A 16,780-nucleotide genomic window follows, 5' to 3' on the forward strand; every position below is an offset into this window, starting at 1 on the left:
ACACACAATTACTTAGTTAAGAAAAAAAGTGGTTTTATTATTTTAAGGAAATAAAATGTCCGGTTTAAGATGTTTCACCCAGATGTGTGCTTCATGGAAAGATGCAAAATGTAACAGGAAATACCTGAGACAGCCCAAGATAATCATTATTAAGCAATATGTCTGGGAATGTGTGCCAGAAACTTAAAAAAAATTAAAACAATTATAGACATACAAATATGCAACAAGTTGTTACATATTTCCTTTAATGGAAATAGGTATTTTTTTCCAACTTGTTTACTTTTTATTTTTGTTATTTTTATTTTTTCCTGAAAGGAAATAAGTATGAGGAGATTAGAACTTTCATATATTTCTATCTTCATTCCATTTAAAATATTTAGAATTCAATCCTTTGTGTATCCTAAAACTCAAAACTCAGTTTCATTAACCCTTATTTTGCAGTTTTCAGTGATCTCCCTAATCACACAAATGCACCATTTTCCAGAGTAACTCAATCTGTACCCCGAGGGAGCACATTTTTTCTTTCACAACTCTCCACTGACTGAAATGAAGAACAATATGATCTTCCCCACTAGGTCATACACCTCCCATCAAACCACAGAGGAAGGTCAAGTTGCAAAGCTGAAGCAGCTTAGAAGGATGAACCAGAAAACCTGGGAATGACAAAACTATTTCCAGCACATATAACAACATCTAGATGAAAAACATTTCACTACCACAAGTTTCATCCAGCAGGAGTTACCTCTCTGAAAGTTCAATTAGGTCACTTTATCAATTAGGTCACTTAAGAAGGAAAACCCAAGATAATTCTACAAGAGAGGTTGGAGGTCATGTATCCAGACATACAAAGCAAGACTGAGAGAGACTGGAGACTGCACCATGTGACCAGATCTTGTTCTGTCCACAGTAGCTTCATTTAAAGCAAAATGAAAGTTCTTGGCCATGATGCAATCATCCTAAAAGGTTGATTAGGGTGTGAAATTCTCAGTATTATCATGGCTGGAAGTACATAAAAGACAGTTGTTGACTGCCTTCCAAACACTTATTCTTCCACCTACACCTTGCTTCAGTAACCCAATCCAACCGTGTATTCAGTAACCACGTGCTCGAGGAAGATGGCCAGTTTACCTGATCTCTTGCCAATGAGTGGGTTAGGACGGGCATAAGTTGCAGTTCTGGCTCATGACACATACAACTTCTGATAGTTCTTTGGGGGACATGTTCATCCCTTTTAAAAGTGGACATGAAAAGGAATGAACCTTCTTTTCTTCTCTGGCCTTAAACAATATTGTATGAAGACAGAACACTTTAACTGCCATCTTGCAATCATGAAGGAGCATGTCTGAGAACAAAAGGTGAGATGCTGAGGATGGCAGAGAGAAAAGATGGGGGAAAACCTTGACCCTTGAAATCCTATTGAGCCACTGAATTAGCTTCCCATGGAGATGTTCTTCCTTTAAGCTTATTGTGAGAAATGATAACTGTTCCCTATTTTTAAGTAACTTGAGCTGCATTTTCTATTGCTCATATTGGCAAGCATTCTTTTGCCAGGTATTTCAAATATTCTGTTTTCTTATGAGACCATCTACTGAACCATGTGCACAATTTTGGCCAAAGAGTACAAAGTTTCAATTACACAAAATAAATAAGTTCTGGAGAGCTAGTTTACAACATGGTAACCATAGTTAACAATACTGTATTGTATATTTAAAATTTTCAAGGAAAATAAATCTTGAAAGTGTTCTCATCACAAAAACAAAAAAAAGAAAATGATAATATAATTACAATAGATATCCTAATTAACTTGACTTGTGATTATTTCACAATGAATATGTGTATCACATCAAATTGTATTTTAAACATGCAATTTTTATTTGTCAGTTACACCTCAATAAAGATGGGGAAATAAATGATCACTAGAATTATGACATAAAATGAGGTGTTCTGGAGTTGCTAAGATAAGAAAACAGGATGAATGATGGCATGACTAAGAAGCTCTGGCTATGACCACAGGACACTAGAATTACCATGAACTCTGTAAGATCCCACAAATTTTATGAGACCTACAATAACAGATATATCTGAAGAGGTATGAACTTATATACTTCTGAATCATACAATGTTGTGTATCAATGTTACCTCAAAAACTACAATTTAAAAAACCTAATCATTACCTTATGCCTAAAATAATTAATAAGCATATGGACCAAATACAAATAGTTTCATTTTCCTCTGTAAAAAAGCAAACATTTTATAATAGGTGGTGGTACCATGCCAATATGAATGCCCTGAAACCAAAGTGCTAAGTTGCAGTTTCAGCTGGCCAGTGCTACGAAGCAGATGAAGATTTTATTTTTATTTCCTATTGACTATATTAGCTGTCCAATACCAAACAGCCAGTGCTCATGCTACATTTAATAACATGCAAACTTCCTTTTTCTGATAAATGCATGAGATATTATATTTGTCTGTTATTTCTATTAGTCTAATATTTAAATATATCTATTATATTTGTATATTATGATGTATATTGAGTCTATTTAAACAATTGACTACACAAGGGAACATTGCACAGAACCATCCTGGCCATTAAGAAGCTGTTTGGAGCCTGAGACTCTTGCTAGTCTCCCTCAGTTCACCGTACCAGATAACTGTCTGCTTAGCCTACCAGTGCAACTGACTGTTGAGAATGTGTTTATACTGGTCTTGCTTGACCTTGACCAAGAATAGGAATCCTTAAGGAGTATCTGGATGTCCACATATTTCAAATGAAAACTTATGCAAGCGCTCTACCAGGTCTCCTCCTTTAGCTGAGGTAAAACAGAAGCATAATGAAATCAGTCATTGTCTGGGTGATTTTTCAAAAGCTCAGTTATATGAATAAATCAAATTGGCTCAATCCTAAAATAAATACTGGATTTCACTCATGTGTGAAATAGAAACAAAAAGAAGGATTAGACAAAACTAAAGCAAAACAAACCACAGAAATCTGACTGTATAATTGAGGCTACCAGGAGGTGCAGGTGGGGGAAGAAGCCCATGGACTATGGGAGAGAGAATGGGTGCTTTGGTGGTGGGTGTGGTGGGTGTGGTGTGCTAACACACATCTGAAGATAAGTGAACCTACAATCTAAATAATATACTGTTAAAAAAAAAAAGTTACTTCAAGAAAATACAATTTAAAAAATAGTAATACTTAAAATTATCAGCTCAGACATGTCATAAGCTGACCCTATGCCTTTAATATACACTGCTAAAATAAAGAATAGAATTATAAGTTAATGGTTTTTATTTTTGCCACTATGAATCTACTTCAACTATTGAGGAAGTAGTTTTACTTAGTTACCTAGAAATTGCCTCTCATCTCTGCATTCCCTGACTCTGTTACCTTAGATTTAGTTATACCTAAATAGATTATAGATTTAGTTATACCTTAGATATAGTTAGAAAGTATGTATTTTTAGCAGAATGATTTTGCTCTGATATGTAATATAAATATAATATGGTCCAAAGTCTTTAAAATTTCTGGAGTGTAGATGTACTTCCACAATACTAGCAAAACAGAACATTTCTAGGTGTTACCCTGTGGCTAAAAATATATTTGCAGAATCCCATCCTGAAGTGTGGATCTGAAATATGAGATAAGATACTGGTTTCTGGTTAAAATCTCCTGGCCCTAAACAGGGCTAGTGGATTGCCATGACAGGATTCTCATCAGCTTCCAGATTCCACAGGGAGGCTAAGGCTGCTCAGTAAAAATGAGGAAGAAAATGATTTTTCTTCTTTACAGGATACTCCCAAACCTGAACTCAATCTAACTAGTGTTAAAAATTCAAATTTTATTCAGCAACAAGAACACAGATAGTAAGAGGCAGGTGGTGCAGTGCAAAAAACCTGCACTCAGAGGAAGTAGTTCTACCTCCTGTCAGTAATTTGTTGGGAGCCCTTAGGAAGTCACACTAGATCTCTTGTCCTCAGTTTCTTCAACTCTGAAATGAACAGGATGTTTCCCTGCCTATCTCTCGCATCTAAGACACTGTAACTGTACTTCATGACTCTGATCTAAATATAAAGAATTGTGTTTAAATTCTGTAAATACTTCAAAACATAATAAAGTCAAACCCCCAAATTTTAAGAGGTATCTAAGTAATTTTTCAAGGAAATCTTACATTTCATCATTATTATAGTCTCCTATATTAACCTCCTCATTCTAACCCCTACCCTGTTTTTTGGGCCTGATCATCCTCTAGTGCTCTCTATCTGGGAGAAGACATAGTATCAAAATTCATCCATCAACTCAAGCCAGAAATGAGGAGGAATTCTGACCACACCTCATTTCCTCATTGGTCATCTCTAATCTATCCCTTGGCCTCTCTAATATTTCTAACTTTGATGTCTATACTTAAACGTCTATATCAGCACCGTTGAGGTAATAATCTACTCTGGCTTCCCCCCAAATTATGGAAAGGATATTTTGGAAAAGTCTCTTTCTCTCTCACATGCGTTCACATGTACGCCTGTGCGCACACAGACACACACACACACCCCTCTGCTATGATCATCATTACTCTCGCATAATCAAAAATAACAACATGACTTTTCACTAGTCAATGCCTCCAGCATTACATCTCAAAGCAATCCCTCTTCCTCAGAGAAATTTTCTCTGGCCTGCCTTACCAGGCAGATCCTTTAATCATAAATCTTCATATGACATTTGTCATATTTGTAATTATACCTGTATTTTGTGGGTTTTTTGTCATTCCAATGAAACTGCAAGCTCCATGAAGACTGAGTGAGACTATACATACTTGTGTTCAGTTATTGCCCTAGTAGTTAGCTAAATGCTTGACACATGTCTTCAATAAATATTAAAATAATGAATGTTGAATACTGAATTACAAAGGTACATCTGCCTATTCATAGACATTCTTAGAGTGATCGATGGATCACTGCTCAGGATCAACCATTTAACAAATATTAAATATTAATAATATGCTAAGCAATATTCGATGTTGCTAAGCAACATCGTGGTAACTATAACACATATCCTCTGCCTCATGGAATCTACATTCTAGTATCAAATATAAATCAATCATTGGATTTTACAGCATATTTTCTACTAGTCAAGTTGCCTAGATTGCAAGGATTCTATCCACAACCAGCTGTATAATCTTAGACAAGCTGCTCAACCTCTGCAGCTTCAGCTTTATCATTAAACACATGAGAAGTTTAAGTAAGATACTCTCTAAGTTCTACCAAATCATGTGTTACTGCTTTCTAAATGATAAAGATTGTATGGGTGTTCCTATACAAAGCAATGGCTTACCAAAAATAGGCATCCCCTTTATTTATGATTCACTAGCAGCTCAATCAATTGATTCTCTTATGTATGTAGTGGCAATAATGTAACCCTAGAACCAAAAATCTTAAGAAAACTATTGCCCCTAAAATCTTCCATTTAAGGAAGATAGGCAGAGGGAGAAATCAAAATATGTAAGAAAATCACAGGAGGTAGGCTACTCATTGTCCTATAGGGGCCATGTGAGCAAGTTCATAATGGTTTTTTGTATAACCTTAGTTATTTTTCAACTGCAAAATGATTAAAGTATGTTCATACCAGTAAAGATAAAAAGTAAGTGCTCAATATATGGTAACTATAATTTTGTTAATGATCTATCTGTGATTGGGGTGTTATATTTCCCATTTTAAATTTTTCAACTATATTGCAGTTCAAAAAAGGTTTTTCTTTCAACCAAAGATTCATGCCAAGAATCTGCTGACCACAAAGTATCAAACTAGAAATTAACTACCAAAAGGAAACAAAATACTTTAATATATGGAGTTGGGAAAATATACTACAGATAAATGACTGGGTTAATGAGGAAATCAAAGAAGAAATCAAAAAATACCTTGAGACAGGGCCTCCCCTGGTGGCGCAGCAGTTGAGCTCTGGACTACGAGGCTCCCTGCAGCCTCTGCTGCAATGGTTTGTTCCCTGGCCGCCAGTGAGGGTCCCACAAAAAAAAAAAAATACCTTGAGCCAAATGATACTTAAGATACACCCTTCTAGAACATTTGTCACAAGCATAAGCAGTACTAAGATGGAAGTATACAGCCATACAGGCCCAAATCAAGATATTAAAAAAAAAAAAAGTCCAAATAAACAACTTTGTCTCTCATCTCCAGGAACTAGAACAAGAAAAATCAAAAGCAAATAAAAGGAAATAATAAAAACTAGAGAATTAGTAAATGAAATAGAAATTAAAAAGATAGTTCAAAAGACATATGTCTCAGAACAGCTAAGTGGATCAAGATGTGGTCTATATACACAATGGAATAGTACTCAGGAATCACAAAAGATAAACTCATGCCATTTGTAGCAACATGGGTGGAGCTGGAAGGATTATGCTCAGTGAAATAACCCAGGAGGAGAAAGACAAATACCAGACTATTTCACTAATACGTGAGATATAGAAAAAACAACAAAGGATTGCACAAAGACAAACTCTATAACTGACCCTTGAAAACTGTCCATAGATCTGAGGTATCCAAGAGAGGTGGAAGAGGGTATGTGGAGGTGAGAAAACCTGGGGCGGTGTGGGGGGGAAAGGGGAGCACAAAGGACTATCATGGGAAAATTGGAGAATTATGGTGACTACACCTGAGGTGAGAAATTCTATATTGTGAAAAAATTAATGATTGGAAAATAATTTTTATTTAAAATAAAAAATATTACATTTTACACTGTAAATACATGCAGTTTGTTTATGTCAATTAGACCTCAACAAAACTGTATAAAAGTAAAAAATTTGGATACTATAGCAACAAATTACAAAATGTGTTTTATTTCTCTTTTACTTTTTTTGGAAATCATTTCTTAGGATATTGGAAATTAGTGTGGTTAAAAAAAGATGAGCCTGAATTAAGGGAAGAAATGATGAAATGTTTTGGTCTTAAAAAATAATCTAAAAAAAAAAAAATCAAAATTCAAAGCATCTAAGGTTCTGATGAGTACAGACAGAATCCCTGCTGGCTATCGTGCTATGAAAACCACCCTTCTGAAAAACAGAACCATGCACAACTTTGTAAATCACAGCTAGTCCCAACCCTCTGGCCTAGAGTCTACAAGATGTGCTATCTTTAACTCCCAGTTTAGCAGGCCCTGCCTAACACAACAGGAGCTCCCCCAAACCTGGATAACTTTGCCAGGCTCCAGCTCTGTCTTCCTCTGCTATCATATTGCTCTCTTAAGAGTAGGACCCCCTTTGGCAATCCAACTAAACAATGGGTCAGTTATATGTTAACTAATTGAATTCTCCTATGCTATGAAATCAGGAAGCTGCAAAGCACAGGAACACATACTTGAAGAAAGGAATTCAGGACTTGTTTTCTTCCTGCTATGCTTTCTCACTGACCATCTAATCTGGAGAGGTCAGATGAGTGTGAAAGGCCCTGGGAATGCATTGTCTGTCCCTAAAGCAACTAAAAACTGAGATTATTTTTTAAGTGGGGTGGGAGATTATTCTTCCTTAATTAAGGGGACTCTGTCAGAGCACTGGTTCCTTAAGACAAAGAAATAGGGTTTTAAAATACTGAGTCCTTTGATATAAAAGAAGCTATAGGCCTGTTTGAGATGTTGATCTCATATTGAAAGCTCTGATCCATGCTGTGAGGTTAGTGGAAATTATGGGCATTTTTGAGTCAGAAAACATACAGATTGAGTGTCAGTCCCACTGTAACAGGTGTTAAGGCTATTTAAACTTTTGTGCCTGTTTCTTCATGTGCCAAAAAGAGATAATACTTAATATGCATAAGGAGAGTTTCTAAAGATCAGTAGCTAATATATGATTTCATTTTACATTGTGTAAATAGGTAAAAAGCACACAATAATAATATCATCAATAGTAGTTCAAGTCTACCAATACTGACATGCTCACCTCTCAGCTCAGTTCAACCTCAGCTCAGGTATATTTCAACCAGAAAAATATAACCACATACATGGTTGTATCACTTTACCATGACCTCTGCCTTCTAATTTCTCCAATAACCCATGTACCTCCCTTTCCTCAGTGCTTTGCTCAACATCTGTCTCCCCCAAGAAGTTATCACACTCAATGCCACTTCATCACCAGACCCACAGTTGCCATAGTTTGTATAATTAGAAATCTTCCATGCCCCCTGTTCAAGAATGTCAAATTCATTTCAGATCTGAAAATGACTGTAGAACAGAGACTAACATCCATATTTGCAAAGAAGTTTTGCCAACACTTGGATCCATATCTGACATCAAACTGTAACACAATCAACATCATTTACTGAAATAAGTAAGCAGAGTTCTTTAATACAAAATATGAATCTCCCAAAGTCTCATTGTCCAAGCAGTTGTTAAGTCCCTTCCAACAAAGAAATATAGCTATTTTGTCTAAAACATGTAAGTGAAGTGGAAGCTTGGCAATGTTTACTGACAACTAAGTGCTTCTTTATAGAAGATGTGCAATTACTTTTTGGTGAATGGTTAAGTACATGTATGAATGAACAAGGGCTCAGAGAAGAGTCTCTCAAGACAATCAGGTATTCCACTAAAGAATTTGAAAGCTTGATTCAGCACAGAAATGCACTCCTTTTCTAGAAATTTGGACATTTCAAATTAGCTTTGCTGAATTAATGTGCCATTTAAGACAGTATTCTACCTGAGCAGAGGTAGAAGACAAAAATTTACTGAGGATTATACTAATGTAGTTACCATAAAAATTCATAATGGGGGGCGGGGAGAGGAGGGATTGGGGTCAAAATAAGGGGGTTGCAATTGTATGGGGTATATAAAAATAAAATTTATAAAAATTTAAAAAAAGCATCTTAAAAAAAATTCATAATGGATTCTGAAAAATAAGAGCTATGAAGTTAAGATTATTTTATCAGATGTTAAGACTTGTTATATGCCACAAAAAATAAAAGTTTGTATTTCTTTTCCAGTTGCAAAAAAGAAATAATGGGACAAAATGGAGGATTTAAAAACAGACCCATACTAATTTCAAAAATGAGCTATAATAGAAGCAGAGAAAACAAGCATTCAATTTTACTTCTACCTCACGCTATAAGCAAGAATTCAGATAACTTGGAGGGGCAAGGAGAAGAATATTTTTATAACCCTAGAAGAAAGAATTTTTTTAAGCATATCAGAAAAAAAATGTATATAGAACAGAAGAAACAGGTATGTCTACTTACACAAAATTAAAGATTTTGCTGCACGGAATACATGGTAGATATAGGTTAAAAGACAGGTGACAGGATTTTAGCCCTGAACTCACTTGATAATGTGTACACACGTACACACACACACACACACACACACACACACACACGTTGATTCAAAATGATGAGCACATAAAACCTGCAGTATTACTCCAATAAAAAAGTTAAGCAAGGAATAAAAAGGCAAGTAATAATACATGTTGAGAAGACATTTCTAATGCACCTAATCAAAAAATCCAGAATGTCTAAGAAGCTCCCACAAATCAGTAAAAAGAGGCAATCTCATGCAAAATGGACAAAGGGTGTAAATATTCAAATTATTTAAGTAAAAACGGGATGACAGATGGCTGATATGAAGAGATCTTGTACTCACTGATAGGTAGTAAGAGAATTACAAAATATAAGCATCAATTTAGAGTTACACGGATAATAAATATTCAGGTAATAGCCAGTGTCAGCAAGCATTGGGGAAAATATGAAATTTCACATCAGTTTGTGACTTTGCCAATATATATTATGGCCCTTTTGGTGAGCAATCTAGCAATTTATAGTAACATTGTTTTAGCACACACCGTAGGCACAGGGATTTTGAGACCTGTACCTCTAGATAGTCCAATAAACAAAAAGGTATATATAAGAACTATTACAATAACAAAATAAAGGGAAAATAATTTTAAAGTGTGGTTTATCCATACATATTATATTTAGAAGTAAAAGATGATTAATTACCAAGGACAGAGATGAGAATGTTGGGGAAAAATAACAGATAAAAGATGTTCAAACTAGTATACAGGATAATATTTAGATCAAGTTCAGAATACACAGAAAATATATTTTTTCATAGACATTCATATGAAGGAGATTCCCCTATTAGCACATGAGATTGAGTACCCTATAGGAACCAAATAATTAGTAATGCATTTGGAAGACAGAGAAAAATAAGAGTCTGGGACTGGAATAATTATTTTAATGTGAACAAAGCAAGAAGCAATGTTGGGCGTATTAATGCATATTGTACACTTACAGGCCAACACAATTACAAATAATGAAGAGAACATTTTTAAATGGGGAGGAAAGGAGACATTAAATTACCTGTCTTTAATGTAAAGGAAGGGGTTAACCTAAAATTAACTGAACTCAAAAATGTATTTGGCTGAGTGGGAACCCCCCTTGATAGTCTTTCATAGTCAAGGGGTAATTGAGTGTTAATTCCATTAACCTTATTTGCAACAGCTTCTCCATTCCTGAAGCATCCTTGGCTGTCAGCAACATGCTTTAAATAGCTGTAATGTTTTTCTTTTGACTGAATTTTTACCTGAGGCATTTCAATTCTAAATCCTATCAATTTAGGTCCAAAGCAGCACAGACCACAGTCCTCTCCAAGCAGGTATTTGCATACAAGCTGACAGCTTAAGCACTAGCAAAATATGCAAGGTCCAAACAGATGTAAGAAGCAGGACTAAATGCTAAATCACTACACAGTCAGCTAATATGTCTGCATGGAATTACACTGTGTGTTAAAGTGAGAGCATATGTATGCATGTATATGTGTGTGTGTGCATGTGTGTGGTATAGGGAAACATTTAAATTTTTATAATTTTTAAAGCTGTAAGCTATTTTTTAAATGCTGTTTGATTTAATTACCCTAAGTCAATGTTTTATGAATTGATCATGAAATTCTAATAGCTACATAGGCCATGAATAAGAAATGTGAAACATAAGTTGAACAGTAGTATACTAAGAAAATTAGATTTTTGCTTTTTATTTTAGATATTTTCTTTATAAAATAGAACCCACAAAGACATGTAATAACATGCACTATTAAAAACTTAACTTCTTAAATTACATAGAAGCCATTTTCTACTTATTTTTTTAAGATTTATTTATTCATGCATGCAAAAGCAGGGGTACAGGCCAGAGGTACAGGGGGTGCACGGATTCACCAGAGACAGAGTGGGGAACAAAACAGGCAGATTGACTGAAACACACTGCTGAGGGGAGCAGCGGGCGAGTCAGGAGAGGTCTGTTGCGCCATGTGGGTTGCTCCCTGGCTGGGGATCAAACTCGTGGTGCAGCGGCTGTGGTCAGCTTCATAGGTTGTATCTTAACCCCTTGTGCCAGCAGGGAGGCCCATTTTCTACTTATAAGAAATTCTGGACACAAGATAAGACATTTGGGGAGCTAATACAAGCAAACGAGTAGCACGTAGATTTATTATATCCAGATCTCTTACCCACAGGAGATTTTCCTTCACATTCAAACATACTCCAATCCCTCCTGATTTCTACCAGCATCATATCTCAATCCCACATGTTTTCACTATCAATCGCCCTCTTAAAATTCTTCCCACCTAACATGACCACGCATTTCCTAAAAAATAAGGTACAAAGCCCTGAGCAGTGTTATCTAACACTTTTTACAATCAGATCCCAGTGTTTCTTTTTGGTTTAAGTTATTGTCTTAGCCCTTTTTATACTCTGTTCCATCTTAGGAATCTGCCCTCACATGGACCCAGATCCTGTTCACATCTAATAAATTCAGCCAGGCCCATTCCTGGGCCCAGAACAACCTTATCCCAGAATTCAATCTACAATACTCTTTGGAGTATTGCACCAAGTAATAATGGAAACCATATTATCCCACAAAATTCAGTTCTAGTAAGTGTCTTATCCTCCATGGAGCTTTCCAGGTGCGCTGCTTACTGGCAGAGCATGTAAACTAGCAATACTACTAAATCAATGCGCATCGCCATAGTGTACCTCTCTAGACAGAGTGGCTTTCTCTAAGTAACTCCAACCACACAGTTAGAAATAAGTTGGAAATAAGAAAAAAAAAGATGAAAATTTTCATTATCTAATAACTACCGGTTTAGTAAATCCTATAAATCGGGGTTCAGAAAGTCAAGAACAATAACTGATGATAAATTTTTGAGAGGCACCTAATAAGCAGCTTAACAATAAAGGATCTAAAGTGGTATGAAGTCAGAGACTACTTTTTGCATCTTCTTAATATCAAAGTTGTTATAATTTATTGATAACTTTACTCTTCATGGACTCACTGAGTAATTTAGAAGCTTGGAGAAAGTTTCTAAAACCTTGCTTAACTCACCCCAAACAGAAATAAGATACAAGATGAACAAGAAATAAGAGTTACCAATGAGGGCCTCCCTGGTGGCGCAGCGGTTGAGTGCTGGGCTGCGAAGCTGCCCACAGCCTCTGCAGCACCGGTTTGGTCCCCGGCTGCCCGGTGAGGGTCCCACATGATGCGCAGACCTCTCCTGCTGTGCCCACTGCTTCCCTCAGCAGTGCGCTTCGTCAGTCTGCCTGCTCTGCTCCCCGCTCTGGCTCTGGTGAATTCTTTCACCCTCCCGCGCTTCTGACTATACCCAGTGCTTGTATAAATAAATAAATCTTAAAAAAAAAAAATCAAAAAAAAAAAATAGTTACCAATGACATTGGAGTACCACATGTTTTTTCAGATGCTGGCAAGGTTTTATTAAAGCTAATGCCGTTGGGTGTTTCGGGGGGGGGGTACAACCACAAAAAGGAATACTTAAAGAAATGAAGTCTACAAGTGAGTGATTCAAATCAACAGCAAAACATAACATGTTCTAAGAAGGACAAAAAGAAACCCATGTTTTCCCAAAAGTTGTAAACAGGTTAAAACAGATAAACATCTAAGATTGTTAAAGGAAATAGCAAGAAATTTCTACCTGCTCTTACAATGTCCTTCATTATGGAAACAGTGGAAAAAAAAAAAGCCATTGTATTCATCTACTCAGTCAACAAGTATTTACTAGTTTCTATGGAGGTTTTAAATCATGTCCACACATTCTCTAGTACTTCCACCTCCCCTCAAATATAGAGCAGCATAAGACGCTATTATTGAGCAGAAAATGTAGTGGAAGTGCACTCCCAGGATGTGTGAGAAAAAGGTCTAGTTTTCTTGCCTTTGGAGTGGAAGTCATCAAGAATTCCAGCTACCCTGGAAGTGAGGTGTTGAGAGGGCTCATGGAGAAACTATAGAGGAGACACATCTAAGGATCACTGGCTCTTCTGGTTATTTGCGAGTCCCCATCCCAGGCAATGGATGTGTAAATAGAGTACTTAGAGATGAACCCGGTTCATTATCATTTGACTGTAATCCCAACAGACACCCCAAGCAAGAGCCTCCTAGCTGAGCCAAGTTATTCCTAGCACTAAAAGAGATATTAAGGACAACTGTTACTATTTTATACCAGTAAGTTTGGATGGTTTGTTATTTGGCAATAGAAAACTGGAACAAAGCCTTTATGTATGCCAGGTGTTGTGTTAGGAATTGTAACAACTCCCTTTCCTTATGGGAATTGAAAGTTGCTGACTCAGTGCTCTATATGAAGGTAAGAAACAAGCCTGGATCTCCCTGACTTTGTAGTCCAAATAGCAATATAGGAAATATTCATATAAACAGGTATGCACCAATATAAGAAAGCATAAGTAAATGAACAACACTGAAAGAGACTTGATGAAAAGCACCTGGAACCTGCATAATCAGACAGTCAACAAGGTATGAGGAATTGGGCTGAATCTCCAGGATTTGTTGTGAGTAAAATGTAGTGGCTGGGGGTAGGGTAGGTGTTTAGCCTGAATGTGGTAAAGTGATATAAACTAGTTTGGGAAAGAGTTCCCACACAGGGAAATGTGAGAGAAAAAAACAGGAAAATCAACAGAAACCAGATAAGAGAGGGTCCTGAAGGTCATAGTAAGTGTGTGAAAGTACTAAACTTCATATTCTTAAGCAAGAGAACAATACCAAAGGTTTATAAGCATGGGCATGCCAGGATGAAAAGAGAAACTAGCCTGACAGTGGAGGGAATATGGGTTGATGTATTGAAATTTTCACAAGAGGCAGAGCAATGAGTCAGGAGGTGAAATCTTTTTCAAACATGGTAAGAGGAATCTTTTACTTTATATAATCATCCTCCCATGACACTCTCTACCTTAGCTCTTATAAAATATCATTTTTCTGCTTTTCTGTCCTATGAACCCATGACATTCTCTTACTGACCCTTGTTTTCCTGTGCTGGGGTCCAGTTATGGGAGAGCTGCCTGACAGCTAACAACTGAATGGGTGGGCTCCCTCCATCACCAAGCCCACTGACAGCTGCTTCCTGGTGATCCAAGGAGTGCTTAGTGGCTGTTGTTTATTTTTCCTGTTTGATCCTCTGTGCTCTACACAATATCATTAGTTCACTGATGACAAGTTAAGTCTGACAAGTTTTACCCTAAAGAGTATGATACAAGTAAAGACACGTTTATGTTCCCTAAAGTAGAAGCATTCCTGGTTTCTGGAAGAGATGGTATGTAACAACAATTATATGGGGCTTTCATCTTCAAAGTCCTATGCAAACATTATCTAATTAACCCTCACTGCATACCTGGAAGGCAAGGAAGAATCATTAAACCTGGTTTCGGGAGAGGAGATTGGAAACTACAAGTTAAACAATAAGCCCTCCACTAGAAAGTTTCAGCGATTAATGAGAAAACTACCAAGAAGAGCCTTACACCCATGCTGACCTTACACCCATGCTGAAATCAAGGAGGAAACGCAATGAAGTGTTTAATATAGTGCCAGGACCATATGTGATATAGCCTTGTAAAATTTACCAGCACGTTGGAAAACAGACTGCATTTATACAGGTAGGTAGGGTTCTGGGGTGTCGGCACTGGATTTTTACTCTTTGGTTACATGACCTCTCTTACACTTCTTGACTATCAAAGGTGGCCCATTAGTCTGTAATTCCCAACACATAACAGCATTAAAACAACTCACTAAAAGGCTGTTCAGAAAATAAGCAATCTATGTCATGTTAGCAGCTGGGAAAAATGGTAAGACAGAGGAGTCCTCATGGTCCCGTCTTATGAACTATCTCCTTCATTTTACCAGGTGCTCACAAGCAGAACATTACTCACTACCTCTTCCAGACATGGCCTCAGGATGTCCTTTCCTCTCCCCTGTAAACCTACCTCATAAACAGCCTCCAGACTCACTGATACCAAGGCTGGACGCAAGTTAACATTTAATGTAAGCAGTCTCAAGGGGACTTGCTATTTTAACAGGGGACAGAAGTCTTATTCAGCCAAACTGGAGTTCTGACCACAGTTTTCTGGCCACAAGGAAATAACTTGTAGAAGGGGACTCTGAGCTGGTGGCAATCTGATCACCTCACACCTATAACAACCTCAGGAGCAGTCAACAGGAGCCAAGTTCTGTTTTAAAAGGAAGTTTGGTATTGTGGTTAAAAAAAAAAAAAGCATGGTCCCTGGTTTCCTACCACTAAGAAATTACTTTGTCTTTCCGGGCCTTAGTTCCTTTTATTTCTAAAATGAGAATGCTGAGTGGACTTATGCCCTAAAGTTGTGATGACAAAATGAATTAGGTGCCAGACACATAATAAACACTAGAATGTAGTTATTATTATAGGCACTTACATGATAGATAGATACTACAATGTAGTTGCTCTTAATCATAGTAGCTAAGTATTAACCAACTTAAGGAGGTGGTGCTATCATGTTGAAACTCAAGCCTATGGACCATCTCTGGTCAGCACCCTGTTATGGGGTCTGGGGAAAATATATTCTCAGGTCATTGGAGAAATTCACCCCAACTTCTAGGGACCAGTTATTCTCAGTGTGTGGCCTTTTAAATTCCCAAAGGCCATTGCTCAATGCAATGCTGGGGAGATTATAGGATATGAATATTCATTTTCAAATTACTGATTATTTTTTAATGCCAGCAAATCTGTGCAGCTAGTCAGAATGATCTCTTTTTAAAACCATTACTTTCTTATCTTGTGTTTTGGTTAACAAGAGTCCCCATCCAACACTCCAGAATAAGATCAGAGGACAAAGAGCAGCCTGAAAAAAACCAGGATCCAGCCAGCAGTCCCAGTTCCATCCTCCCCCTGTAGTGATGACCCAGGTGCCAAGCTGGCTAAGGTGACAAGGTCCAGGATAATTGTGCTGGCAGTTCTGCTACCTCTGAGATCCACTGCACCGTCAGGCTGCTCATTGGCTGCCACACCACCAGGCTCCTCTGAATTCTATTTCCTGTCATCCTCACAGCTTGATTTTGATACAATTTGCACATTCTGTACCACTCATGAATAATGGCCCCATTCAAACCTGTCACAGACACAGTATATTTTGGAAGCCACTTAAGGCAAAAGTGAGTGATTTTCCCAATCTTATATATATTTTCCAACTTCTACTTCCTTTCGGTTTTTCGGATGGTTCCCTTGCTTCCCAATCTTTGTCTTATGATCACAGTAATACCATTTAATATACATCAAGTGTGTTCCATGTGCCCAGCACTCTAGCAAATGAATAGAAACAATGTTCCTGCCAACTTGATTTATCATTTAACCAGAGTGAGCAAGAGAAGAAACAGTAAGAGAAGATGTGCCACTCATAGCAAGGTTAGACCATGGTCAGCTGGCTTTGTTGTGCAGCCTTCTGATACCTCCCACAGACAGCTGCTTCTCTAAAGG

At 37.1% G+C, this 16,780-nt stretch overlaps 1 long non-coding RNA gene across 2 annotated transcripts in view; it reads right to left on the reverse strand.

The window, feature by feature from the left end:
• Nucleotides 1-16,780, reverse strand: part of LOC119245250 (uncharacterized) — a 243,771-nt gene that overhangs the window by 214,983 nt on the left and 12,008 nt on the right. The window contains exon 3 of one of the 2 annotated variants that reach the window (XR_008551779.1): nt 5,910-5,995. The exons of the other annotated variant lie outside the window; for it this stretch is intronic. This is a non-coding gene — a long non-coding RNA (uncharacterized LOC119245250). The remainder of the gene's footprint in view (nt 1-5,909; nt 5,996-16,780) is intronic. 2 annotated transcript variants of the gene reach the window in all.

This window comes from Talpa occidentalis, unplaced genomic scaffold (genome assembly GCF_014898055.3).
Source record: "Talpa occidentalis isolate TD23 unplaced genomic scaffold, MPIMG_talOcc4v2.1 talOcc4.14, whole genome shotgun sequence".
NCBI lineage: Eukaryota > Metazoa > Chordata > Mammalia > Eulipotyphla > Talpidae > Talpa > Talpa occidentalis.